Source organism: Mauremys mutica, chromosome 3 (assembly GCF_020497125.1).
Source record: "Mauremys mutica isolate MM-2020 ecotype Southern chromosome 3, ASM2049712v1, whole genome shotgun sequence".
Classification (NCBI taxonomy): domain Eukaryota; kingdom Metazoa; phylum Chordata; order Testudines; family Geoemydidae; genus Mauremys; species Mauremys mutica.
This window is the reverse complement of record NC_059074.1, coordinates 24,419,821-24,447,236: the sequence shown is the minus strand read 5'-3', so window position 1 is coordinate 24,447,236 and position 27,416 is coordinate 24,419,821. Positions and strand designations below refer to the sequence as shown.

At 40.5% G+C, this 27,416-nt stretch overlaps 1 long non-coding RNA gene across 2 annotated transcripts in view; it reads left to right on the top strand.

Annotated features, from left to right (window-relative positions):
* The window catches only part of LOC123367452, a 73,288-nt gene extending 61,068 nt beyond the window's left edge, over positions 1–12,220 (top strand). For both annotated transcript variants that reach the window (XR_006578474.1, XR_006578473.1), the window contains one exon: positions 11,987–12,220. This is a non-coding gene — a long non-coding RNA (uncharacterized LOC123367452). The remainder of the gene's footprint in view (positions 1–11,986) is intronic.
* The last annotated feature ends 15,196 nt before the right edge of the window (positions 12,221–27,416 follow it).

The window sequence follows — 27,416 nt, the reverse complement described above, 5'->3', positions numbered from 1 at the left end:
CCAAATACCCATCTTGAGGTCTCAGAAAAAGATATTGTGATGCATTTCTGTTGGGGAAAATGAACTCACCTCAAAGTAACTTTGCATTAGGCTCTATAAGACTTTATCTCTAAGACGTTCAGATTCTCTTACGTACATTTTAACATATTTAGGCCAGGATTTTTCCATGTATTATGACACTCTCTGGACAGCTAATTCTTCATCAGTGGTCTGTCTCATAGTGTAACAATACTTAGACATTTCCTTAGTGGTTTGCACAGCCCTTTCAAGGTTCTATTTCCTCAGTCACTGTTAAATTTCATGATATCAGCCATCACCAAGACCTTACCAAGAGCACAGTCTGACCTCAGATTGTACCCCACCATTCATAGCAGTAGTTTTGACATCTTACTGGCATATGAGTCTCTGCTATTTATCAGGTGTACAAACATTTAGTGGTTAGTGAAAAGTTTAAAGTTGATTTTTTTCATATGCCCAGAGAGCAATATAAGAAGGCATATCATTAGTATATATCCTGGAATGGTATGCAATGGATTTCAGCTGACCATCATCATAATACTCTCTTTACTGGCACAGAAGTACTGGGGCTTTGGAGAGGAGTTTGTTCTTTCTGTTGTCTGCCTATTTTTGTGTCTTCCTTCCACACCAGGACCTTTCACTTTTCAGACTGTAGTATTTCTGGCAGGATTGGTATATATTTGTTTAGATGCTGAATGAAACCTACAATTCTCTTCTAATTCTGGAATGGATTTAGGAGCCTGTAGTTCCTAATGTCTTACTTTCTCAAATCCAGGCACAGGGCTTATCTGTTTATAATGTGTCCAAGTAGTCTATCCACCGCTGACACAGCAGGCACTTCTCTTAATATTGAACTTTATCTGCAGACTTGATTACTAGAATAATGGATTGTTATGTTCCTCTGAGTGGACACTATTTTTATTGTTTATTGTATTATTTTTATTTTTACCTTGGGATGCAGGCCAGTCCTCGCTTACAGACAACCCCACAACCTAAAGCAAATACTCACCAGCAACTACAGACCACACCACAGAAACACCAATCCAGGAACCAATCCCTGTAGCAAACCTCATTGCCTACTCTGTCCCCATAGCTACTCTAATGACACCATCAGAGGACCCAACCACATCAGCCACACCATCACCTGCACATCTACTATATAGTGCCATCATGTGCCAGCAATGCCTCTCTGACATGTACATTGGCCAAACCGTACAGTCCCTATGTAAAAGAATAAATGGACACAAATCGGACATCAGGAATGGTAACATACAAAAGCCAGTAGGAGAACACTTCAATCTCCCTGGACATTCTATAACAGATTTAAAAGTAACTATTCTTGAACAAAAAAATTTCAGAAACAGACTTCAAAGAGAAACAGCAGAACTAAAATTCATTAGCAAATTTAACACCATTAATTTGGGCTTGAATAGGAACTGGGAGTGGCCGGCTCATTACAAAAACAGCTTTGCCTCTCCTGGAATTGACAACTTCTCATCTATTATTGGGAGTGGACTACATCCACCCTGATCGAATTGGCCCTGTCAACACTGGTTCTCCACTTGTGAGATAACTCCCTTCTCTTCATGTATCAGTATATAATGCCTGCATCTGTAACTTTCACTCCATGCATCTGAAGAAGTGAGGTTTTTTACCCACGAAAGCTTATGCCCAAATAAATCTGTTAGTCTTTAAGGTGCCACCGGACTCCTTGTTTTTGTGGTTACAGACTAACACGGCTACCCCCGATACTATTTTTATTTGTCAAGAGCTGATATTGTAATCAATGCTGCACAAGACAGTCACTGCCCCACACAGGCTGCCATTTAGAAGACAGACACAGAACAACAAGATGCACTGGGAGATCCAGAGGAAGGAGTCACCTTAGGTATATTTTCCCCCTCTTCATCTGGTAATTATTCATTCATTACTTCTATGGACATTGAGGAGGGATTTGAATCAAGAGAGAATGGAGGCCATATGTTAAAATGTCATTCAAGTGTGCGTCTACCCTTTGTATTTTCTGCACTATGATCATCATTTTCCTCTGGAAAATTTTGTTTATCCAGAATTCCTTCAATTCAACTAGAATTTAAATTCCTCTGAATGTACGCCAAAAGGTTTTTGGCATCTTAATTAGAAATCCGTGTAGTAACTTTGTTCCCTCAAACATCAGTATACTTTTCTTTTTAGTTTTTCAATGATATAAAGCATTACTAATACTGGCTGCTAAAATAATGGTAGAGCTGAAGTGGCAAAGGAAAAAAAGTAGGACAGTAATCAGAATGACTTGATTTTACCTGAGATACACCTTCAGTGCAGATTTTGCTCAAGTAATCTACACTTGAGTAAACGCCTCTTGAATTAGCCTAGCTTGAGTGAGTGTAGCCACACTGTACACTAACACTTGAGCTGCACAGAGAGATGGGATGTAGATACTCTGTGGCGCTAATCCACACTGCATTACTAGCTTAAGCATCAGCAGCACTCCCCCTTCTCTCTCACATCAAACATAAACTATTTGCATTTACTTTCAAGGCCCTTCATGGCCAATTTCTACCCTACCTATCATTTCTGTTGGGCTGTCAGTCCTCGCCTCCACTCAGCCCATGAGGCCAGCCTCCATTGCCCACTTGTAAAATTTTCAAACAAGCACCTTTGTCCCTTCTCCCAGGCTGCCCCCATGTGCTTGGGAGGCTCTCCCTGTAAACAACTGCAACTTGTTCATTATCCTCCTCAAACCTCTCCTCTCCTTTGCCTTGATGCCTGCAAAAAAATAACTGTTCAGCTGCTGGTGTCCAGAGATAACAAGCTATCATGCTGACCCATATTCTATCAGTGTTTTCCCTGTATGCCCCCATCTGGCTGGCTGTATCCATCTGACATCACTTGTCTTATGCTTGACTTGTAAGCTCATTGGGGCAGGAACTGTCTTTTTACTCTGTGTTTGTACAGCACCTCACACAATGGGGTCCTGGTCCGTGAATGACCCATGCACCCTGATGGGACAGATAGGTGGTGCATTACGCTTGAGCTAGAGAGTTTTGTGTATGCACAGGAGTTGGGTTGGGGCAACATTCGAGTAATGCCTTAAGCTAACATTGCCGTGAAGACAAGCCCCAATTTATCTGGTTTTATTCCAAGATTACCCTTTGGGATCATGACGCTTGGGGCCACAGGCCACAGTTTACATCTGGGGAAATTCTCATTTACATTTTCAGCTTTCATTGTTTAAAAAAAAAAAGTCTCAAGCCCTTTCTTCGGGTGGATACACTTTTCATGGGAACAAGTGCATCAAATGTAGACCAATCTCTACGGGCACGTGTGTTCTGCTATCAGAGGTACAATTGCAGCACATACAGACATGCCCAAATAGGCTTTGACCTATCTTGAGTAACAATAGCAGTGAAACTGTGGCAGCTTTGGTGGCTAGCCCCACCAGCCCAGGAACCTAGATACATGCTCAAGCAGCTCCTACGTGTGCTGCCACAGCTTTACTATTATCATTACTCAAGCTAGCGATGATCAAGCTAGATCAAAGCTAGCTCGGGTATATTTACATGTGCGGCAATCACCCAACTGCAGCATAGATGTAGCCTAAGCAGCTTGTCACTGATTTTTCTCTAAAGGTCACTGGTTGTTCAGAGCTGCCATCACATTCCATCACCCCACCCCAGGACTGGTGTTGGGATCAACAAAAAGCAGGAATAAAAGTATCAGAGGGGTAGCCGTGTTAGTCTGGTTCTGTAGAAGCAGCAAAGAATCCTGTGGCACCTTATAGACTAACAGATGTTTTGCAGCATGCGCTTTCGTGGGTGAATACCCACTTCTTCAGATGCAAGACCCACTTGCATCCGAAGAAGTGGGTATTCACTCACGAAAGCTCATGCTGCAAAACGTCTGTTAGTCTATAAGGTGTCACAGGATTCTTTGCTGCTTCTACAGGTATAAAAGTCTCTCTGTTTTCGGGAGAACCTCAGCTAAGTTTGTGAAGTGTTTAGGGGTGAAGAGTTCCACCTAATTTTGGACCCTTAATATACCACTACTACATGTTTTTGGTTTTGTTGACATTTCTCTCAAAAGTCTTGGTGAGTTCTGAATATTTTTATTTATATTTTTGCTGAAGTAATTGTGGTATGGTATTGCTACTACTCATCTAATCTTCGTGTATTTGATAGGGTAGCAATGAAAAGCTCACATCACACATGCAAACAAATTACATCCATGAAAATTATTTTTGTATTGCTTAGCCAGGAGTCAACATTGTTTAAATGGTTGTGTCCTGGCTTGGCTCAAAGAAATCCTGAAATGGATTTACAGCCAGCCTTTTTCACCAGCTAATAGCAGTGTGAGAAGCCTGGGGAAAGGATGAAGATTAATTAAATATTAGAAAAGGGGAGTGGGGGAAAAATTTTTGATTTATCAATGCCATTTTTCATGTTTTCTGGGTGAAGCAGAATTCATGGAATATGTAATCGGGTTGACAAATATATCATGAAGCAGAGGTTAAATAAACAACCTCTGGTGAAAACGATCTAGACTAACTTTACATAAGAAAATGTTGCACGAAGCAGAAAATTCTATGACAGTTTGGTATACGGGGTATTCATTCTCTTTCAGTAAGAGGACATTTATTACCCACTAACTGTGTCTTGGTGCTCAAGCAAGACAGATGATGTGGTGACAGATATTCAAGATTGTGAACTAATATTCAGTCTTTTATAGCGAACAAGGCAAGGCGGCAGAAAGCGGCGTCTCTATTATTTGCTAACAACTTGCTGTTTTTATTACTCTCTGGGAATGGAGTTGTGCAGTTGTTGCTGAAGTGTCAGAATGCGGGAGGGGAAGCTAGAAACTTTACCCCCTACCTTGGATTTTTATTTCATTCCTGACATGGCTCAAATCCACAAGAATGCCAACGCAATTTTTCCTGCCTTACTATTATCCCAACGTATAAGTAGACTTTTCAAAGACCTATCCAGTGACCATATCATTCTGAGTTCAATGCAGAACAAGAAGTGTGTTGTACTTATTTGAAATGTTGGTATTTGTGAGCTGTTACCTTATATTTTAATAGAATGTAGTCATCCTAAATGAGCAAACTCCTCCTAGACTATTACGAGCTGAAGAATGTGGCCATACAATATGTCACTCTACAAGGATGTGCAATAAAGTGACATAGAGGAACTAGATGATATGAGATATTAATGACCTCTATACAGACAGGCAAAGAGAATATGACTTTATAGAATACTTGCCTGAATTTTGTACATTTACATGGAAAAGCTCAGTTAGAAGAATGATTCATTTCTCAAATGAGTCTTGTTTTGGATACATATATTTTTTTTGCAGACAGGTGCTTACATAGGAGTCTGATCCATTGAAGTCAATGAGAGTCTATCCAAGGACTTCAATGAGCATTGAATAAGTTTCCTAATTATTCTCTTTATGCATAGACCCTCTCCATATTTTAACTACCAGCAAAGCTGCATAGTCTGTGGATGCTCCAGAAACCTTCCAAGCCTCACAACAATCAAGGCCGGTCTATTTAACTCCCTTGGGATTTCACCTTATATGACAGCTTAATGTATTAGTTGTGACATTCAGGGAATAGAAAATATCAGGGTACGTGTTCAGGGAATGCTGCCCTGTGTGACTGATAGTCAGATCAGAAGAGAAGATACTAAAAATGGCTTATAACAGAAAGATGACATCTCCTTTGCTAATAGTTCCGTTATGATGGCTTCACTGGGTGGAAGATTTCTTCCCCAAGTCACTGGAAATTTAAAGAGGAGAGAAGGAAGGGTCAGATAAGCCCCTCTGATATGAGAGTGGATGGGAGATTTCCACTACCATGATCAGGTAATTGGGGGATTTGAGCAACTCCCAACAAGAAGCTGGGGAGGGAAGAGATCACGTAAATTCAAAACCATTGTTATTATGGATACTGAAGAACACCTGTTAAGACTCATCCCCACTATAAGCACTTCACTCAGACAATATGCCCATATAAGGATGAGGATGTACTGAGAACCGGAAGAAATTATGTAAACAAGCAGACACATGCTCTATGGAAGCAGCATAACTTTTCAGAGGACCGGGGCCAATTGTTACCACACTTCATTTCTTTAACTGATGAAAGCAACATTAACAGACAATGTTTACAGCTGCCTCACACCCGTAGCATTCAGAAAAAACAAAAATAGCCCACTCAATGTAAGGGAATACAGACGGGGCTTAAACAGGTAGGTGAACAAACTGAACAATGTTTTAGCACCATTGTAGCTATGGGTGAGATTGGAACAAGAGCACAGGGCTTGAGGAGGAGGAAAAGGGTACAAGTAGCCTTCACCCAGCCTTTTGCATGGGTGAGACATAGTTTTGGTCCTTGCACACAATAAGTGCAAAGGGCAACACCGGTCCTTCTGCATTAGCCTCTGCATGGCCAGTGAGAAAAGCATTTGCACCACTTGCATAAGGTTCTAACAAGGGCCTCTCTGCACCTTGCTCCCTGAAAATCCCCATAGGATTTGTGCTTCCCGGTGCCACTTTTCCAGCAGATCCCCTCTGCTCAGGAGATCACCTAGAGTGAACACTGTTCCCAAAACACAGCTGCTAGGTATTGTGTTGCCAAGCGGGAGGTACCCCAGAATCCTCTCATTCCTTAGGCTGCCAGAGACCACAGTAAGCAGAATGGTGATCATATTCTCCTCCAGAAGGTGCTGATATTTGAGCTGGGGAAGGGAAATTCACCCATTTAGTACACTTCTACCAAAAGCTTGTGGTTTACTGACTGGCCTGTAGTAGGAATCCTAAATCAAGCTTCCACCCCTCGTTGTGGCAAGTGAGGAATCTATTCTGCCAACTCATGTCCTTAAAGACATTTGCAGTTGGCGGGAAGATGCACAGAGGAAGGATTGCACGCAGTGTGTGTGTGTGTCTCCTAGCTTGGCGCTGGTGTGATTCCTCTCCTGGGAAGTGTGCTATGTGGTAGCCTCTCTCAAGCTGTACAGAAGTCTATATATAAGAAAGGTGGAGTATAAGAAGGAGCAGAATCATAAGCAGCAATTTCAGAGCTTCATGGTTAGTTTCTATGTCAGTTAAAGAGAAAAGCAAGCGTAGCAGACAGTATTTTAGCAAGCTTCAGTTAGAGGTGGCCCCAAACCCATACTCTGGATCCCATCACCACAAACTTTGGAGCAGCCCCTCACCCAACATGCTATTAAAAACTCCACGGCTCACCTGTGCCACAATAACTGGTTTTCTGCATATAAAAGCCAGGGCTAGTGTTAGGGGGTAGCAAGCAGGGCAATTGCCTGGTGCCCCATGGGCCCCCGCAAAGCTACATTGCTCAGGCTTCAGCTTCAGCCCTAGGTGGTGGAGCTCAGGGCCCTGGGCTTCAGCACTATGTGGTGGGACTTCAGTTTTCTGCCCTGGGCCCCAGCGAATGTAACGCTGGCCTTGCTTGATGGACCCCCTGAAGCCCGTTTGTGGCCCCTCAGGAGGCTCCAGACCCCTGGTTGAGAACCACTGACTTACACCAAAAAAATCAAACTACTCACATTGCTTCCAGTGCCAAGAGACCAGTCACTTACCCCAGATCAATTGATACCCTAGATCTTACACCACAGATACTGCATATAGCCAACCCTGTAATAAATTACCTATGTTCTATTAACTAGGAAAAAGAAATAGTCATTCACAGGTTAAAGCAAGCAAATATATACACACAAATGAGTTGCAATCTAAAGAGGGGACCCAGAAGTAATCCCCGGAGAGCCCTGCCTTATTTTAACGTCTCTGGCCCCATGAGAGTTCAAACAGTAAAGAGATGAAAAATCTTCATGTCACCTATTTCTATTTCCCTCTTCCAGCATTCAAACTGATGGGTCGAGGCCTTCTGCATGTTTTTCTCCATGGGTGAATGGGACAATTAATAAAGCTTCTGTTTAATAATGGCCCACTTAATTTTGATAGTCCTCCTGTATGGGTGGGGGTAGGGGCGATTCTCATGCCCGGGTTCACAAGTTCAGAGCAAACTTTTTCAAAGTTATAAACAAAATGTACCTATTTCCTTATAGTGCAATTAATGCAGGCAGCAACTTACAAGCATTTCATAGAGTCTAAACACTAAATACATTCTTATGAGACGAACACCTATTCTGAACAAAACTAACATACAAATGAGCTGGTTTGGTTTCCAGCTATGAGTTTGTCAGTTCTTAGCTAATGCCTACGGCCTTGGCCAGAGCTGGCACTTAGTTTACCTGTCTTAGTTCACACCTGTCTCTGATTACAGGCTGAGAACCTCTGAAATAACAAATGCTAAAGAAAAGGCAAGTCAGCACACCTGCTCACACTCTTGCAAGGCAAGACCAAAGGAATTTTTCATGAAATATAAAGGGAATACACTAAAAATATGAAAGATTTTTTTAAATTTAATCCAGTGCATAAATTACCTGTGGGACCTATTCCCCTGAAATATCACTGAGACCAAGATCTTGGTAGAAGTCTAATGGTTATATAAATGAATATGGAGAATGAGAACATCTACACTTACATTTAATTTAAGTAAAATAAATCCTCATCCATCAGGGCACAACGCTGCCACTAGCTGACAGACATCAGGACAAAGCTGGCTTTATGAGCAGGTTATTCCATAATTGTCCATTGCATGGTTACTTGAACCTTCATCTAAACCATCTGACACTGGCCTGTGTAGGAAACAAAATACCAAACTAGTTGGATCACTGGTCTAATCCAGCATGGCAGATCATATGTTCTCAATACTTTTAAGGCCAGTGTTTCCACAGTTGGTCTAAGGTTCATGATCAATCCAAAGGCATCCGTTAGTTTGGCTACAAAAACTAACGAAGAGTCTCAGAACAGCCCTGCAATCAGTTGTAGCCAAAGTTCAATGAATTGCAATGATTTACAGTTGATCCAACTCCAAAGAATATTAAAACAGACGTTTGAGATGGAAAAGGCCTATTTGTTCATCCTGTCTGCCCCTCTGCCCCCTGGTGTAAATTCTCAGTGTTGTGTTTTTGAATTGTCTCAGCCGTTTTGGATTACAATAATTCAGTAATAATCAGACTACTAAGGAGGAGTCTTTATCTTTTTACTACATATTCCATTCTGAAAGCTTTTTTTTTATTTTTAAAGAGAAATACAAACATGCACTTATGAAGGCATTTTTTTGCAGTCACTTTTGCTATGCTACATCTGTAACCACTTTGCTGTCCCCCTTTTTTTCTGTAGCCGAAGGATGCATTCTGACAAACAAACAGTGGTAAATGTTCATCTGAGAAATTCTTCTGCCAATCCTGAATTGCAAAGGGTTGGTCCCCGGCACAGTCTAAAAAGCCACACACACACAGGGAGACCAAAATAAAGAAAGTAAAAGCATATGGACAGCTTGGGCCTGCTGTTCCATTCTGAAAGATCTAAATAACTGATATGTTTCTGGTGAAGGAACAGAATGTTTTGACACCTGTGCCAGCCGAGTACCAGTCCAAGAAGTTTCATAATCGGACCTATTTATGGAATCAGAATCAGATGCCAAGTCAGGTGGGAAAATAAGAGTTGGAACTTAAGTCATAAATACTACCGGGGAGGGGAAAGTAATGCTCTTGTCAAGTTGTGAGTGGGGCATGTGGGGAGTGGGAGAAGGAAATTTGGGAGAGAGATTAGATCCCACAAATAGCTAGAGGAGTCAGCAGGGAGATGGCTGTGGGAGAAGAAAAATGGAAGGTTTTGCTAAAAGCCAGGGGTAAAGGAAATAAACTGTACACCAGAAAACCAGCCGGCATGGTCACAGCTTTTCAAAGCTGCACCAGCAGTAAGTGAAAACAATCAGCGTTAACCTCCCCAAGCATGGATGGGTGCCACAAGAGCGAATGCAAAAGAAAACACCAACCTGGCCTGTAGGAAAATGATGAGGTATCCTATCTGCTTTCTGGATTTCATGTGAATGTTGTTCAAAGGTGGGAGAGGGGAAGCACCTGGACACCTGGCTGACTTAAGTCTTGGAATGTCATTTACCAGGAAAAAGCGACAAAGAGTCCTGTGGCACCTTAACAGACGTATTGGAGCATAAGCTTGCGTCTGACGAAGTGGGTATTCACCCACGAAAGCTCATGCTCCAATACGACTGTTATTCTATAAGGTGCCACAGGACTCTTAGTCTGGATCTGTAAAAAGCGACAAACATGGCTACCCTGCTGATAATTTACTAGGAAAGAGTCACTGGAGAGAGGGAAACCAACAGTGTAATAAATGCCTAGTAAATGAAAGGCTGAAACAGGAGAGGAAGAGCCCAGAAATGGTTGATAGGGATGCTTTCAAACACAGCCTTTCACCTCATATATTGTCCATAAGACTCTTCCAGATTCCCCTGAGTCCTGCCCGTTCAGTCTTCCTTCGACACCTTTACCAATCTATGTTTCCTAACAGCTTTTCTAACTTCCATTCCCTTTCTTGGCATCCTGGCCAAATCCAGGCACTATCTATCTTTCACTGCTCCCTTCCCCACATGACATACCAGTGCCTCATTTTCACAGCCTTGGGGTGCTAGTTCTGTGCTGTGCATTAAAATTACACCAAAGATTATATGGCTCAACAGAAGCTAGATTTTTTTATTGGGTTTTGCATATAGTTCCTCCGTAAATATCTTATAAAAAAAGAACCATATGATATTGTAATCATGGCGGGTATTTGACTGATTCTAGCCAACTTTTTTTCCCATTGGTGACATATCCCAGTCTTACACTGCACTTCCCTGAGATAGATGGAGTATACAGGAAGCAAGGAGGACACAAAAAGCAAGGAAGAGAAATGCAACACTTGGGAGTGACCCCTTCACATTGTCTTCTTTACATAGATCCTCAGTGAGGTCCCTGAGATGGCTAACATTTAAACCAAAGCCCCCTGAATTCAAACACATTTCATATAATGTATTTCCACTACTGCTGAGGTTCAGACATTTAATCAAATACTGTACATTTAGCAGCCGATGATATAATAGAGAGTGTATAGTATCATTTCATGTGTTTAAGTGACTTGAGTGTGGAAAATGGAGGGCGGAAGCCTTACATTTAAGAGTGAAAATTAAACAGAAAAACCCCAACGTGAGTCACATCACAGTGTTTCTGATTAACATTAGACATTGTGGGGGAACAGTAGCCTGTAGATATAATGCAGAAAAAAAGGGGATGTGAGGATGCAAAGGGAGACAGGTTGGAAAGTTGTGTAAGTGGCTGTAAATGTAACAAAGGGCCAGGAAGGAGGATCCCTTTAAAAGAAGAAATAATAAAAAATGATTATTACAGCTGGTTGAAAAATTTCTGATAATTTGTTGCAATTGCTCATTTTCTGACATTTTTCTAAATGAAAAAAATTAAAAAGAAAATTTGAGGAAATTTTCACTTTTTTAAAAAAGAAAGCAGCAAAGAATCCTGTGGCACCTTATAGACTAACAGACGTTTTGGAGCATGAGCTTTCGTGGGGTATTCACCCATGAAAGCTCATGCTCCAAAACGTCTGTTAGTCTATAAGGTGCCACAGGACTCTTTGCTGCTTTTACAGATCCAAGCTAACATGGCTACCCCTGTGATACTTAAAAAAGAAAGAACTTGTGGGTTTCTTTTCTTAATTTTCTTTCTATTTTCCAGGTTTTGCCAAACTTTTGTCAACTGCCCACTTTCTCACATTATTGTTGATGTTCCCAAGCTGGGAAAGTTTGGGAAGCAAAAAGTGTGGGAAATTAGGAAAAAAACTACTCACAACTTTTGGAATTTCTCTCAGGAAAACCAGCATTTTCCAATGGGAAAATTGCCAAAGATTTTTTCCTCTGAAAACTATTAATGGGAAAATCCAGTTTTCTGGCTAGCTCTACCGGTTATATTTTATCTAAACCCGTCACGGTTTGTGGCAAAGGAAAGCTCTAACATGACTGTATTTTTTACAGCTCTGATGCTACAGTGAAGACCATGAAGACTGACTGAGGAATCCCATTATATGGAGCTCATTGGAGGATTGGGGTCTCACTTTGTCTCAAGTCCAAACCCCTGCTAAGAAAAGCTACACTTAGATCCCCTGACTCTCCTTTTTAAAAAATCATCTTGTTTACTCACTTTACTTTATTGGCCTTACTTAGTAACATATCAGTTTTAAATTTGGACCCCAAAATGCCAGAAGAGAAAGAGACCATTGGAAATGTTACTGTGTTTGTTTAACATTCCGGAATGAATACATGTTCTGTGGACAAAGGCAATGTTTTACAAGTTTTCACATCACATTCCGAAATAAGTGTTTTCTTTATAGTCTATGTATCTTTATATAGGCTGTAGGCCAGATTAAGCAGTGTGGTGCAAATGCTGGGCATAGGGCCCCTGTTCACAAAGAAACACTTATTTCACTACATTTTAGATAGGTATCTGTAAGGCTAAGCGCACTCTCTATGTATGTTTTCTATACATTACCCAATATAATGTGGTGCTGTGCAGGGCCGGTGCAACCCATTAGGCGACCTAGGCGGTCGCCTAGGACACTAGCATTTGGGGGGCGGCATTTCGGGTCCTTTGGTGGCGACCGTGGCGGCCGGATCTTCGGCCGCCCTGGTCGTCGTTGGCATTTAGGCGGAGGGACCTGGGGCAGGGGGGCGCGGGGAGGGCTGCCTGCAGCAAGTAAGGGGAGGCGCGGCACACAGGGGAACCGCTCCCCACCCCAGCTCACCTCTGCTCCACCTCCTCCCCTGAGCACACCGCCCTGCTCTGCTTCTCTTCCTCCCAGGCTTGCGGCACCAAACAGCTGATTGGTGCTGCAAGCCTGGGAGGCAGGAGAAGTGGAGCGGCAACGGCGTGCTCGGGGAGGAGGCGGAGCAGAGGTGAGCTGGGGCGGAGAGCTGCCGCACAGCTCCCCGGGCCGGGGGGAGCTGCCATGGGGGGGTGCCTCAGGATGGAGGGGGGCAGCTGCCGCGGGGGGGGCACCTTAAGGTGGAGGGGGGTGGCAGAGAGCTGTCACAGGGCTCGGGGTCGGGGGTGCAAGGTGGAAGTTTCACCTAGGGTGCAAAACATCCTTGCACCCGCCCTGGTGCTGCGGCATTAGAATCTTTACCACACTTGTGTAAACTCATAGCAACTAAAAGTGCCTCTAGCAGCAGCCATGGAGCACAAGGCAATGTTTGGAGAAGAGCCTTCTCTTTTGCCCACCTGACAGACCACCATCCAGTTGGTTTCGTCACTGCACTGGACATTTTCATTCTCAGAATTCTGTGCCCTAAAAGAAGGACTTCTGAGAATGGCAGTGGAGCTGAAGTGGCAACACAATGGCTTGTCACCCCTCTCTATAGTTACAATTATCATGATGAAAGGTTTAATGAGAAATTGTCCATTCCTCAGGGGCTGACTATAACTGATGAGAAGTGAACCACATAAAGTGCAGAAGTTTAACACTGATATCTGAACCAATACTGATTAGAATTATGTTAGATATTTAGCAAAAACACGGTCAATTGCAAGTTTCTGATATTCCTTGGTTTATGACATATCTGATATGTCTATACCTCAAAAACCTCCCTTGTGGTGCTTCAGTATTTTAACTCCCAATCCCGGACAGGTAGAAGAGGAAATATGGACCTGTGGTTAGGGTTCTAGTTGATTACTTGGAAGTCCTAAGCTCAACATCCTCTCTACCACAGGCATCCGGCATGACCTTGGATAAATTGCTTAATCCCCTGGTGCCTCAGTTTCCACTCTGTAAAATGGTGATACTAGTGCTTCCCTGCCCCACACAGATGTGTGGTTGTCAGGAGCTCAGACCCTAAGTAATGGAAGCACATCAATACGTGAGGCAGACAGATGTGAATGGGGGTGGGAGAGATACAATTAACGGAACTTCTTAGCACCTGAAACAAGTTTGGCTCAGGTTTGGATTAACCAGTTCTCCTGCCCGTAACTATGTAGAAAAGGGAAGCATAGTCCAGTAGTTGGAACTCAGGACTAAAAGAGTCAGGAGACCTGTTCTGTCACAAACTTCCTAAAAGACCTCAGAAAAACATCCTAACATCTTTGTGCCTCAATTTCCCCATCTCTCTCAGGTGTTGCAATCCTTAATTTATGTTTTTTAAATCCTTTAAGAGCTCAGATAAAAGATATTGTTTGAAGGGCCAAGTCTGTTATTTCAGGAAAGTCCATTCCCTCTTAAGAACTGTAAATCGCAGAAAAAATATTTACTTTGTCCCATTCCAGAGAAGTAACTACTCTGTCAGGTCAGAGTCTCATTCCTGTAAATTGTGTGTAGTGTGAACACAGTACTTCTCAAAGTTTGGTTAAATAAGAATTAGGTTACTACTTTTTATCTTCTGTACATTTTCTTCTTCATTTGGGACCAAGTTCTGCTTCTACTGAAGTCAGTGAGAGATTTGTTGTTGACTTCAACAGAAGCAGGATTTGGTCTTTGCTGAATAAATTGTATTTTTATTTTTCTTATATGAAAAATCCTATAGAATTTAATAGGGATGAAATATTTTTCTCTATTTAATGTTATAAGTTTTCCAGGGTAATTTCTAGAGAATGAGATCTTTTCTAGAAAATATCAGAGGGGTAGCCGTGTTAGTCTGGATCTGTAAAAGCAGCAAAGAATCCTGTGGCACCTTATAGACTAACAGACATTTTGGAGCATGAGCTTTCGTGGGTGAATTCACGAATAGTCAAAATGGGTATTCCCCCACGAAAGCTCATGCTCCAAAACGTCTGTTAGTCTATAAGGTGCCACAGGATTCTTTGCTGCTTTTCTAGAAAATGTTCCTGAACTCTGTTAGAAAATAACCCTTCTATACAATTTTATTAAATTATAAAGAATGGTTCAAAAACCCAGTGGAGAGAATTTCATTCTCTATTCATTTCTATAGAGCTTTTCCAACAGAGTCTATACTAATTAATTCATATTCATTTTAGAAAGTGTTAGAGAGAATACAGCATTCTACATTCTCACAGAATCACTCTCAGAATTATCACCTTTGTACAATCAGAACATCCAGGATCATTGTAAGGATCATTGGCTTAGAGCATCTGCCAATAAGTTGGGACTTTGGAGAATGCATCCATACACCTAGACAACTAACTAAGCAGACTTATTCATTGATACCAAGGCCAGAAGGAACCATGGTGATCATCTAGGCTGACCTCCTTGAATCTCTCTGCTTTATAAAGTTCATCTCTGCTACTAACCAAAAATAAACAAAATGAGCTTTATGTAGATCTCTCCAAATTGAATTACATTATATAATGCCACTCATTTTCATAAATTATATCTTCATATACAATTATCCTGTTTTCTAGATGATATATTTCATGGATTGCACAGGATTTTTAAAAAGAGAAAACAAACAATAAAATTAATGTGCAAAATGTTCCTTTGCCAGCCAACATATTTATTTTTATGTTAGACTTAAACACACAAAAGTCAGATTTCAAGACAGTTAAGGAATAGGCTATTGCTGACAAGTAGAATTATAGCATTACATGGCACTCAAGCCGTCAAAAGCCAAGAAAAAAAGAAATATATTTAAGAATTAGACAAACTAAATATAGACAAACTAGTTTGGAATAAACTGGAATTCCCCTGAACTTTCAGCCATTACTAAGATTGAACCCAAAGCAAAGAATTATTATTCTATTTATTACAGAAACCCCAACCAGAATTGGGATCTACAGTGCTAGGAGCTGTACATACACATAATAAAAGACAATCACATCCCCAAATAGCTTAAAGACTACACATCTAGCTCATATGTAGCACTTTTTATCCATAGTTCTCAGAGCACTTTACAAAGGAGGCCAATATCATTATCTCTATTTTACAGATGGGAAACCGAAGCACAGAGCAAGGATGTAACCTGCCAAAGGTCACCCACCAGCCCAATTACTGAGCCAGAAGTAGAACCCAAGTCTCCAGCTAGTGGTCTATCCTCTACGTCACATGGCCTAGACAGACAATGGATGGGAGAAAGTGTATTATATTATTGTCCCCAGGCAACTTCAGTGGGAACAGTTAGGGCGAAACTGAGTGCTCATTGAATATCTCACCTGTATAGTACACTGTGCAGATAGAGATATAGGCAAAAGTCTCACAGTTATGAGGGATGTAGTGCAAGGTATACTTCAGTGCGGTGGTCATATTTTATTTACTTCATAAAGACTGTACAATGCATACATCAATTCAATGTGAAGACTTAGAAAAGCAAATGTTAATTAATGGTCCTAACTGAAATTTGGAGGAAAAAAAACCTCGAAATTAAAATGGGCACAATCCCTACATCTTATATAAAGACTCACGTACCAGTGTCAGCTATTACAGTGAATAACTCTTAATTTATCCCAAGCACTGATTTTCTGTAATATGTATGTACAGGATGATATTGAAGTCAGTACTTGGGCCAATGATGAACACTATTATAAAGCAGGTCTACAACTGTGATCAACTGAGAGAGAAGGAAAAAGAAGGTCTTGATGAAAACTGATCAGAGCAGATGAATATATATTTGTACAGAGTTTTGAAAATTGCCAGATTACGTTTAGCCAGGGTTCAAATTCAATGCTGAATTAGGGCTAAGTGAATGCTGAAATCTCACAACCTTTTGTCACGACAGTGTCTCCATTTGGGGCTGAAATCTAGTGAGACCAGTTCTAACTAGAATGCTGAAAATACTAGGAGAGCTGCTGTTCCCATAAGATTGGAATCTCATTATCCGGGAGCCTGAAAATCAGCACTTCCACTTTTAGATCCAATTCAGAATTGGATCTGAAGTCTGAATCAGGGAATTCATACCCCCACCCCCTCCTTGACTCTGGAAGATATGGAAATCTGCCATCTCTCAAAATATTATTTACCCATCTCTCAGCAATTCTGTGAGATTTAATTTTTGTAATGTGCTTTGGGATCCCTGGCTGAAAGGTGCTATACAAGTCACTATAATTACAAAGCGTTTTTAAAACATAAATAATTATTACACTTAAATATAAATTTGCTATATTCACATTTACATAGGTGAAATGAAGGAAGCTTACCGAATGTGCATCCTAGCATGTATTTGCTCCATTCCATCCCTGTGAGGGTTAACTGTATGCACAGGAGTTCTGCTAAATGTCACGGTAGTTAGTATGTTCTAATCCTGATCCCCAACCTACTGTAGCTGCTGTAAAATATATAGTAATAATTTCCTGAGGCAGGGTAATGTATAAGGAATGTCAGACCAGACTCTGGGCATATTTGCCTTAGCTCTGTTTTATTAAAGTGAAACTTTTATTAAGGCATGTGGTGAATTGAGCAATCTGCATGATTCATGCAGTTATAAACCTATTGCTACACTCGCAATAAATCAACGATCCATTGTCATATGTTCACCGTAAAGTAGATTAAAAATAAGGAAAAAAATCAATGTGGAAATATTTAGGCCATATGAAAGTATTAAATGCATTCAAGGTGTATTAAATGAACCAAATTGTATTTCAGATAGATTTTTTCAGTAAATGTATTTTCTTGTATATAGGGTATTTATTTACTCATGGCCTATATACAAGTCAATATAGTTAAATAATTTAAATTAAAGATTTCAAGGTCACTACATTGTTTCTGATGGGAACATACTGTTAATGATTCATATAGTAAACTATGGGCCCAGAGTCTGACTTAACTAGTACATATCCTAAAATCCATTGCTGTGGAGAAACATAAGAGGGAACTATTCCCCTCCTGATTGTGGCTCTCACAAACTCCATGAAGATGCTAATTTATATCTCCTTGGATGCCAGAACTGCAAAGAGACATTAAGGGTTGGGGCTAGGAGCAATGGCTATGGTCCATACATTAATATCCAGACACCCCTATCTGCTCTCAACCCTATTTATATTCTCATCTGCCATGGTCAAAATGAATCTGTGCAAAGAATGGTTGGATTTTACCTAGATGATCAGAACACAATAGCATAATAATATTGTTCATTTCTTTTCACAAAGGATTGGGGAAGGGGGGGGTAGGGAAGAGGAAAGAATTTTGCTAGTTGCTGGCTGGATGCAGAAAATGTCTTGCACTGATTCAAAGCAATAGAGAGAACTGTGTAGCAATGTTTCACTGATAGCGATGCAAAATAAAGTAAGAAATAATCATCCAAAATGTAGCCCACAATTTAAAAATTGGCATGCAACAGATTTCATCCCCATAGCATGCAAAAGCAGAATAATATGATTCAGCAATGAAGGGCGGTAACAAATTAAATGTGGCTTCTCTTTTAGTCTGATTTATCCAGTTGATCAGTTATTTGCTTGACATTTGAAAATTATATCTATTTTAATTGCAGCCATATCCAGCAGAACCATTATGGTTTAGGCCCCATTCCCATTATTATCCTACCACTGACATTAACAAGTGTTTTGATATCCATTTATTCAAAGTAAAATTTAAGAAGTTTTCTGTTAAATCATTTCACACACCACCCCCCAAAAAAACCTAAATGAGATTCAGTTAACACAATACAACTTCATTTTCTCTATTGTTTTATGTGCATATTGTCAGCTAAAATGCTGTTAAGTTGTTTTGTAAGTTGAGCCTGATCCTGATCTGAGATACCTGCCCATCATCAAAGAATGGAATGATCTGTATGTTCTGGAAGCTAGCAGCAGCCTACACACTAACCACAGTTCTCCAGAATCATAGCATACACCAAAATATGCCTGAGGAGTCTTTGGCCTCTATATTGGATAATCCCCTCAAGGCAGAGTGGTTTGGAAGCAAAAGTGGGAGGTTTTAGCCCTCGACTCCACTTATTCATATCCTAGCCTCTTAAACAGCCATCATAAGAACACATTTCTTGAGTGTAAGTTATTCCATACACACAACCTCCTTCGATGTGCGGTCAACAGGGAGCTGTCTGGCTGAATGTCATTTTGCCCATCTTTCAGCAAACACAGAAATCCAAATGCAAAATCCAGCACTCAGGGACATCATGTGGATTTGTGACTCTCTTTGGGGGACTCAGGGTCCATAAATCAATGAATGGATTACACTCAGCCATCTATGCAGTTTTCGCATCTGTGGCTGCTAGAATAGGGATAATATTTTTCATTTATGAAGTAATGCAGGTACTCTCCAAACAAATTACTAATAGGAGCCGCTGACAGTCGGTTTTACTTAACTGTTGCAGACCACCATACGTGAAGGAGCCCAATACTATGGAGATTGCCAATACAGAATGTAGCAAAGGGTTGCAGACAATTTTCTGGTAGGTGACATGCCTGTCTCAGTGACTGCCCACTAATCCCAGCCACAAACATCCTACCAGTCCCGCTTGTTCACAACAATCTTCAGACCCAAGAGGGTTCCCTAGCTACATACCATTCAAGCCTATAAGGAACTGAGCAAGAATAAAAATACTTGTAAGGCATTTGCCCTCCCATGGAGAGTTCAGCCATCCACATTTCCAACACAACACAGCCTAATTTCTTCTTGAGTTTGTTGAGCTGGAGCACGACTGGACTCTCTGGCCAGATCCTCCAAGCTATTTGGGTGCTTAACTCCCATTGACTTCAAATAGGAACTAGGCACCTAAACACCTTTGAGGATCTGGGCCTCCATGACTTGACTATGGCCATAGGACAGGTCAGCGGATGAACCAGGAGTAGAGCTCTGAAGGATTTCAAATCTAGGCTGCATCCCTAATCCATTCTTCTTTCCCAAGCTATACACTCAGCTCTGCGGTGCCCCTGGTATCTATTACCCAGGGGCAGAGCTGTCTAACATATCCTTATGTCTTAGGGCTGCTCCCAAGCCACTAGCCTCATTACATTTCTAAATCCATATTTCCCATTTTTCAAGATACTCATGATGAAGCTTGACCATGGACTTTGTCATCTAAATTGTTTAAAGCTGAAAAGGGTAATCCCAAAATGCACAGCATGTTGGATATGTAGACAATACTGTAGATTTGTGTTCATCCAAAAACTCAATGCTGACAGACTTACGAGTATTTGGATGTTAAATAATCTTTGCAGAAGGAAATGAAAAATAGTTCCTTTTCCCCTAAATGTATTAGTTACTAGAGAGACAAGAATCTGAAACTGCACTGATACTCTAATCCTCCGGCCACTAGCATAGACACAGTAGTTACTTTATTAAAACTAATGATTGGCCTGAACCAAAACTCAGGATCGCAATACCTCAAAGTTTATAAACTTCAGATAGACCCAAACACCTCAAACTGACTTGGAGTAAAATTTTGTCATGTGCCTAAGTGATTTAGGAACCTAACTCCCATTGACTTTCAATAAGATTTAGACTCTCTAAGCATCTAAGTCACTTTTAAAAATGGGATTTAGGTGCCTAAGGTACTTAGGTGCTTTAAAAACTTCTCTCTTTAGGCCTCTCGCTAATTAAACCCTTAACTGAGTTTTCATAGAAAGAAAGTAGAAATAGTAAAATGCAACTGCTCCAACAATGTACAAGTTGTTCCCGCCTATGAATTATATGGGAATGATGCTAACAAAAGTTTACCTCCCAGGAATAACCTCTATGACAATCTACTAGACTGAATGGAATTTGAAGGGTTAAGAGGTGTGAAACAAGAATAGACATAAAAAACAGCAGCACTGAGATAGCACCTTTCTTCCTTATATGATTCCACTTGTGTAGCACCATACAGTAATGCACTTATAGAGCACCTCTCTCACATAGATCTCAAAATGCTCTGCAAAGGGGGCAAAAGTTTTCGCAGATGGGGAATACTGAGGCACTGAAAAGTTTAATAATTGCTCAAGGTCAGGCAATTAGTCAATGCTAGAGCTAGGAACAGAACCTTAGTCTCCTAGCTCCCAGCCCAAAGCCCTCTCTATTGGACTGCAATTCCTCCTCTTATATTTGTATTGTATCTTATTTTATCCATTAAGTGTTTTATGAATTTGAGCAATTTGTCCTCCAGTTTCCTCTTTACAAGGGCTTGCACCCTCTTTGCCCAAACCACCAAGTTTTATCTGGTTTTGGGGCAAACCACTATATTGTACCTGGCTTACGCTTGAAAGACTAACTCACTTACAACTCAGCCCAGCCTAGCTCGTATAGAATTGTGAGCTGTGATGAACCTTTCAGCAAACTTGACATGAGGTTCAGGTTTTTAATGAAACCCCAACTCGGGCAAGTTTTGCATTTCATTACAAAAGTTTTGCACAGCTTTCCTAAAAACTCAAACTTGATTTCCTAAAAGCATCTGTTGTATGTATGCTGGGGAAGCACGCGGGGAACTATATTTAATAAGAAATTAAGTAGGAGAGCTGATATAGCTGTGTAAGAATCATTTTCAAAACTCTGGAGATTTTACAAAGAAGCATCTTTAAAAAGCAAGATGGAAATTAAAGGTACAAGGGCCAACCTTTACTTGTGAGAGTTGTCCCACTGAAGCCCATGGGATTGTTTGCATTAAGTGCCACCCAGTGAGAATTAGAAGTGCAGAATCAGGGAAAGTAGGATCCAAAAATAATTCAGTGCTTCCTAACCTTCACAGAACAAAAGGGGTAACTTGTTTTTAGCAAATATGGTGGACCCACTCCTTCTCCCCTTGACTTCAAAAGAAACAGGAGCAGAGCCTTTTTCTGGCCTATTGTAGCATTGTTTCACTCTTCAGAGTTACTCTATTCCATCTCTATGACACAGACCAGTTTTCATTTATAAGCAAATGCAAGGAAATGTTGGCACAGCCAAAAGTCTCCTTCATTCTTGTAGGAAACAGCTTCCAAAATGTACAGACTTACAGAAATTCTCTTTACTTCCCACCTTGTGGCCCAGAGCTGCTGAGCATCTCCTGAAAGCCCTGCAATCCCATTGAAGAGACTGGGAGTTTTGTTTAAGAAAAAGCAGCACTCCATTTTCTGTATGACATCTAGCACAACGGGGCCAGGTCCATGGCTAGAGCTTCTAGGTTCTATGGTAATGCAACTAACAATTTAATTTAAGAAGGTTTCTAAACATAGAATATCAGGGTTGGAAGGGACCTCAGGAGGTCATCTAGTCCAACCCCCTGCTCAAAGCAGGACCAATCCCCAGATAGATTTTTGCCTTAGATCCCTAAATGGCCCCCACCAGGATTGAATTCACAACCCTAGGTTTAGCAGGCCAATGCTCAAACCACTGAGCTATCCCTCCCCCATATGGGACAGTGGTATGAAAGAAGTTACCAGCAAGGAACTAAAGTACGGGGAAGAGATTACTCACATGTTTAAAATTTGGCATGTGCTTAAATAATTTGATGAATCTGGTCCAAAGGAGATAATAGGATGTGACCAGGAGAGAAGTTCTGGTGGAGTGTAGGAAATAGGAGAGGAGGTGTACAGCAAGGTCAAGGCAGAGGCAGAGTTTTAAACACACTTTGAAACCAGGTGAAAAAGCTTGAATTTAATGCAAAAGGAGAGGGTGGTCAGGCTGAGATCCGAGTATGGGGAGACAGTCAGAGAGGCAGGGAAGGAAGTGGGCGTTAGCAGTGGCATTTTGGATGGAGGAAGAAAGAGGCCAAAAATCAGAAGGATCCAGCAATAGTTAAGAATGGAAATTACTGGAGAATGGTTAACATCATGCAGCTGCTTCCAATGTGCTAAACATACAAAAAATGAACATTGATAAGTAAAGGCGCTCGAGACTGGCCTGGACAGTTTTGTTTTGTTTTAAAGAAACAACTTTATGTATCTTCAACCAGCTGTCCTATGTTTTACGCTGCAGTCTGAATTGCAACCCATTGACTTTTGTATCTAAAGAACAGGCCATTTCACTGTCCCTTTTCTCAGAGGATCAGCACAGACATTTAGCACAACTGTTTCTGCAATTGTGTGACATTGAGAAATTTCACTATTTAATGATCCTCCAATGGATACATACACCTCTGAAATGGTATGGTGATGTAATTGTCTAAAGGCATTATATTGGACAATAATATACAATATGCAGGAATATTGGCTGGGTCAACACCTGCTAAACATTTTGGTTCTTCTGACATCATCTGTAAATATTAATCCGGATGGGGTTTTTTAATTTTACACTTATTTTAAAAACACATTTTTTAAACATTTTATTTAAGTAAGCATCTGACCAAGTGTCAGCATGCCATGAGGTTAAATCACACTATTTAACTATCTGTAAAAAAAAAAAATCATTGAGAATACACAACATTTGCACACCATCACTTGGGTTACATGTTCTAGCCCTTTTCTCTACCCTTGGTCTGTCTTGTCTATTTGGTCTGCTCAGGGCAGAGACTGTATTGTTGTATGTTGTACATCGACCTTTCATTTTTGGTTTTTATTTAATTTAATTTTTCCCAGGAATTTATCAGGGTTTATGACTACTACCACAAAAACAGGTGAAAATCAGTGCAAAAAACTACTAATAATTTTTCTGGGTAAATATTGGGGTTTATTTTGGTGGATGGAAGGACCGGGGGGAAGTATTCAGTCAATTAATGCTTTGATGAACGGAATTCAATGTGGCTGGCTGCAGAAGTAAAAAGGAACTCAAAACACAGTGCCACCTCTGAATTTAAGAAAACAATCTCTCTCTAATCCCCAAGTAAAGCTTTTCATTTGAATAAACAGTTTATTGTTGTAGACTTAGAACTATTAGCCTATAAATATTTACATTTAATAATTGGGCCACACCATTTGCAGCGCATACACTCAACTTCATCCTTTTCTCCTGTTTTTGTTTTTGTTTTTTAACTTTTGAATACTTCCCTGTGTTCTGAAACATATTCTGATACAGATTTTTGTTTTCTTCCCCTGTCACTGTGTCAAATCTTTAAACCATTATCTACTAACGGCTTGAAATGTGTACATGGTGGGCCTGAGATTCATCAGTACGTTCAGACGGGCATGAGCTTCAAAGCTTGCATGTGTGCCTGTTTGTTTATTGTGTGTATCTTCTCAACTAATACATAGCCTTACTTCAACAGGCAGCTTTGCATATATGCACAGAGTAATGTATTATCATAATACATATATCTCATGCAATGTATATATTTGAATGATACAAAAATAGGGTGAAAATCGGAAAAACACCAAATATTTTTTTTTAAAACAGGATTTTTTTGGTAAAATCAGTTTAAACTGAAAACAAAGGGCCTTAATTGTACAGTACCTATCACAATTGGGACTCTGTCTTAAGTGGACCTTAGGCACTACTTTATTCCAAACGATAAATAAAAATAAGTAGTAGAAGCAGACAGAGAGCTGGGTGAGAATCCACCTCCATTCATTGGTAGCATAATTTACTGCAGTCCAAATGGCTATCAGTCATCACATTTGTAAATTAAATAAGTAGCCTACACATATTATGCAAAAATACTAGAAATGTTTTTACAGTAGCAGAAGTGGCTATTGATTTTCCACGTCAGATCCAAAATACTGGAAATTTCTTACACAGGAAATATGGATTACCCTATTGGCCAAAATGTTCTGGGCCCAATTTTGTGCTGAGATATACCTTATGCAACTCCATTGTGCCTCAGAACAGAATTTGGCCCCGTACACACATAGCTGCTGTACTCTTAGAGAAGTTAGACTTTATTACATTGATTTAAGTCTCCCCAGATTATGAGACTGTCAACTGCCAAAAGTGTCATGAATTAAATCATTCATTGGTTTAGGCCAGGGTACATTAGAGCTTTGAGGCAAGCCCCGCTGAATTAGTGTAACCAACTTCTTTAGATTTGAAGTGTGGTCTGTGTGATGAAAAGTCAGAGTGGTACATGCTAAGATATAGTACTCTGTTTACTTTTCACCACTCTTGCAGAGAGGTGGCATTAGTAGAGACATGGGCTTTTCCACTTAAGATCTTATGACTCCCCTTTCCTTTGTGCAGGTTAATTAGCAATGGAGGAGGGTGAGGAGGAGGAGGAGGAGACAAGAAACACTGGTTTCCATCTGTTCTGCAGCTGCCACAGCTGAGGTTGAGATTGCTGGGGGGGTTTTCCAATGTCATGCTAAACAGTAGGAGTGCTGGTTGGGAAGCACTATGTGGCTACTAGAATGAGCACCCTTGCTCTCTTAAAAATGCTTTAGAAGAAGCCTGAGACGTCTATTCGGCTCTAGAAACGTCTATTCATTCTCTTCTGTATATTAGGCATATCCACTTTAACCATTTTGTTTAATGTCTTATTAGTTCTAGTTATTCAGCTACTTAGTTCTAGTTATTCAGCTACTTAGGCATATACAATTTAAGTTTCCATAGGAACCCTCCCCCCCCAAAAAAAGGTACAGACTAATTCATACAATAATTAATTATTTTGATTATTTAGCATTGCAATAGCATCTAGAGGCCAGGGTCTAATTGTGATAGGCCCTACACAAACCAAACAAAGAGCCTCTTCTTTCCCTGAAGCACTTACAAAGTGCTAATAGAAGACAGCAGGTAGTAAGCTGGGCAGATAGGGGAAGCACAAAGAAACAATGAGATGATACTGGTGAGCACAGTAAGTAGTAGATCGGGGTAGGCAACCTATGGCACATGTGCCGAAGGCAGCACGCGAGCTGATTTTCAGTGGCACTCACACTGCCCGGGTCCTGGCCATCAGTCCGGGGGGGCTCTGCATTTTAATTTAATTTTAAATGAAGCTTCTTAAACATTTTAAAAACCTTATTTACTTTACATACAACAATAGTTTAGTTATAGATTATAGACTTATAGAAAGAGACCTTCTAAAAACATTAAAATGTATTACTGGCACACGATACCTTAAATTAGAGTGAATAAATGAAGACTCGGCACACCGCTTCTGAAAGGTTGCCGACCCCTGTAGTAGATAAAGTCTTCATCTTGTGATAGGAGGAATAGATCTGTCGCTAAGCAATTTTCCTTTGCAATACATTGCAGCACTGCCACAGTTTAGCTTCAGTCTGCACACAAACTACTCACATTGATGTGGACGGAGTTGCATGCACAGATCAAGGGCACTGAGATATCTCCAAATCAGGGTACCCTACACAAAAATAAGTAACTCTTTTCAAATAAGATATAAAGCACAAGGTCTGGAGTTTGACCTCTCAATCGTTAAAGATCACATGACATTTTTCATAGCAGTAAAGGCGTCAAACCCAGAATCATAACCAAATTTAAAAATGTGAAAAATGGGTAATTTTTAAGATATAGGGACTCTCTTCCTGACTCTTTTTTTAAAAAATAAACACCATTCTTGTAAAGCGGCAGTCTTAGCAGATATTTCTGTAAATTCTGAACTCTTCTTCTTTGTGCTCAGACAATTTTATAAAGTCAAAGTTATAAAGTGGCACAAATAAAGCCTTATAATAGAAGCTGGCGGCAACCATAGTTGTCTAGAGACTATTACTTCTTAATAATCAGTTTGTAAAACAATCAGCATCTTTCCACATAAAATGTGAGTTTTTGTTACTAATTATGCTAGGCAGAAAAACACACACAACCCCACACACACATTGTAACAGTGGTTGAGTGCAGAAACATTATTTGGCCTAACAAGTAAGGTCATGCTTCCTATTAAGAAGGTCAGATCTATGCTTTAACTTTGAAACTAGACAATTTTTTAAATTAAACTATCGTAAATGTTTTCACTTTCTATTATTTCTATAATGGGAGGGGGAAATAATCTGCTTCTTAGAATTCAAGTATTTCCTAACACCAGTGCTGGGATTGAAGTCAGTTCTGAGTGTTGGCCAAGCAGAATTCTTTCTCCACATTGCCTGTGGAAGACAGATAAACAGAGAAGTACATTGTGGCCAGTGGTTTGTTCAACAGGCCAGTTGAAGCAGGAAAAAATTCTGTACGTCCCAGAGGAGTTTAAAACATCACCATGGAATAATTTGTATTGTGAAAAAGAATCTATAAATGTAAAGAATATCTGGCCATTTAAGGATTAAGCAAATATACAGCCAAATATAACATATGGGGCACTCTGCCACCCTGAAGAGACGAAGATACAGAGGGAAAGGTAGAAATAGGAACCTTTTCCCTATTCCTTCCCTCCCCCAAATTCTTTTCAGCATCAACCTTATTCCTAGGCCCTGTCTATACTCTGAGGGCTTGCAGCTGTGTAGCTAAAGCAAAGTAGCTCCACCAGTCCAACCCCTTCCCCTGCCCCATAGATATGCTGCCCTGATGTATGGGAATCCTTCTGCTAGGAAAAAGGGCTGGATTCAATTTTCTAAGGTTTCTTCTAAGGAGTTAAATAAACTTCATCTCCCACCCAGAAACCTGTGACACTATACCTACCACCCTGGGTGCCCTTGATGGGCAAGCCAGGAGTTTTAAAACAAAAAGAACTTTATTAAGGGGTAAAGGGGACAGCAGAATGAACTCGGGAAAGGCAGCAATTAACAAATTCTAGAGATAAGGTT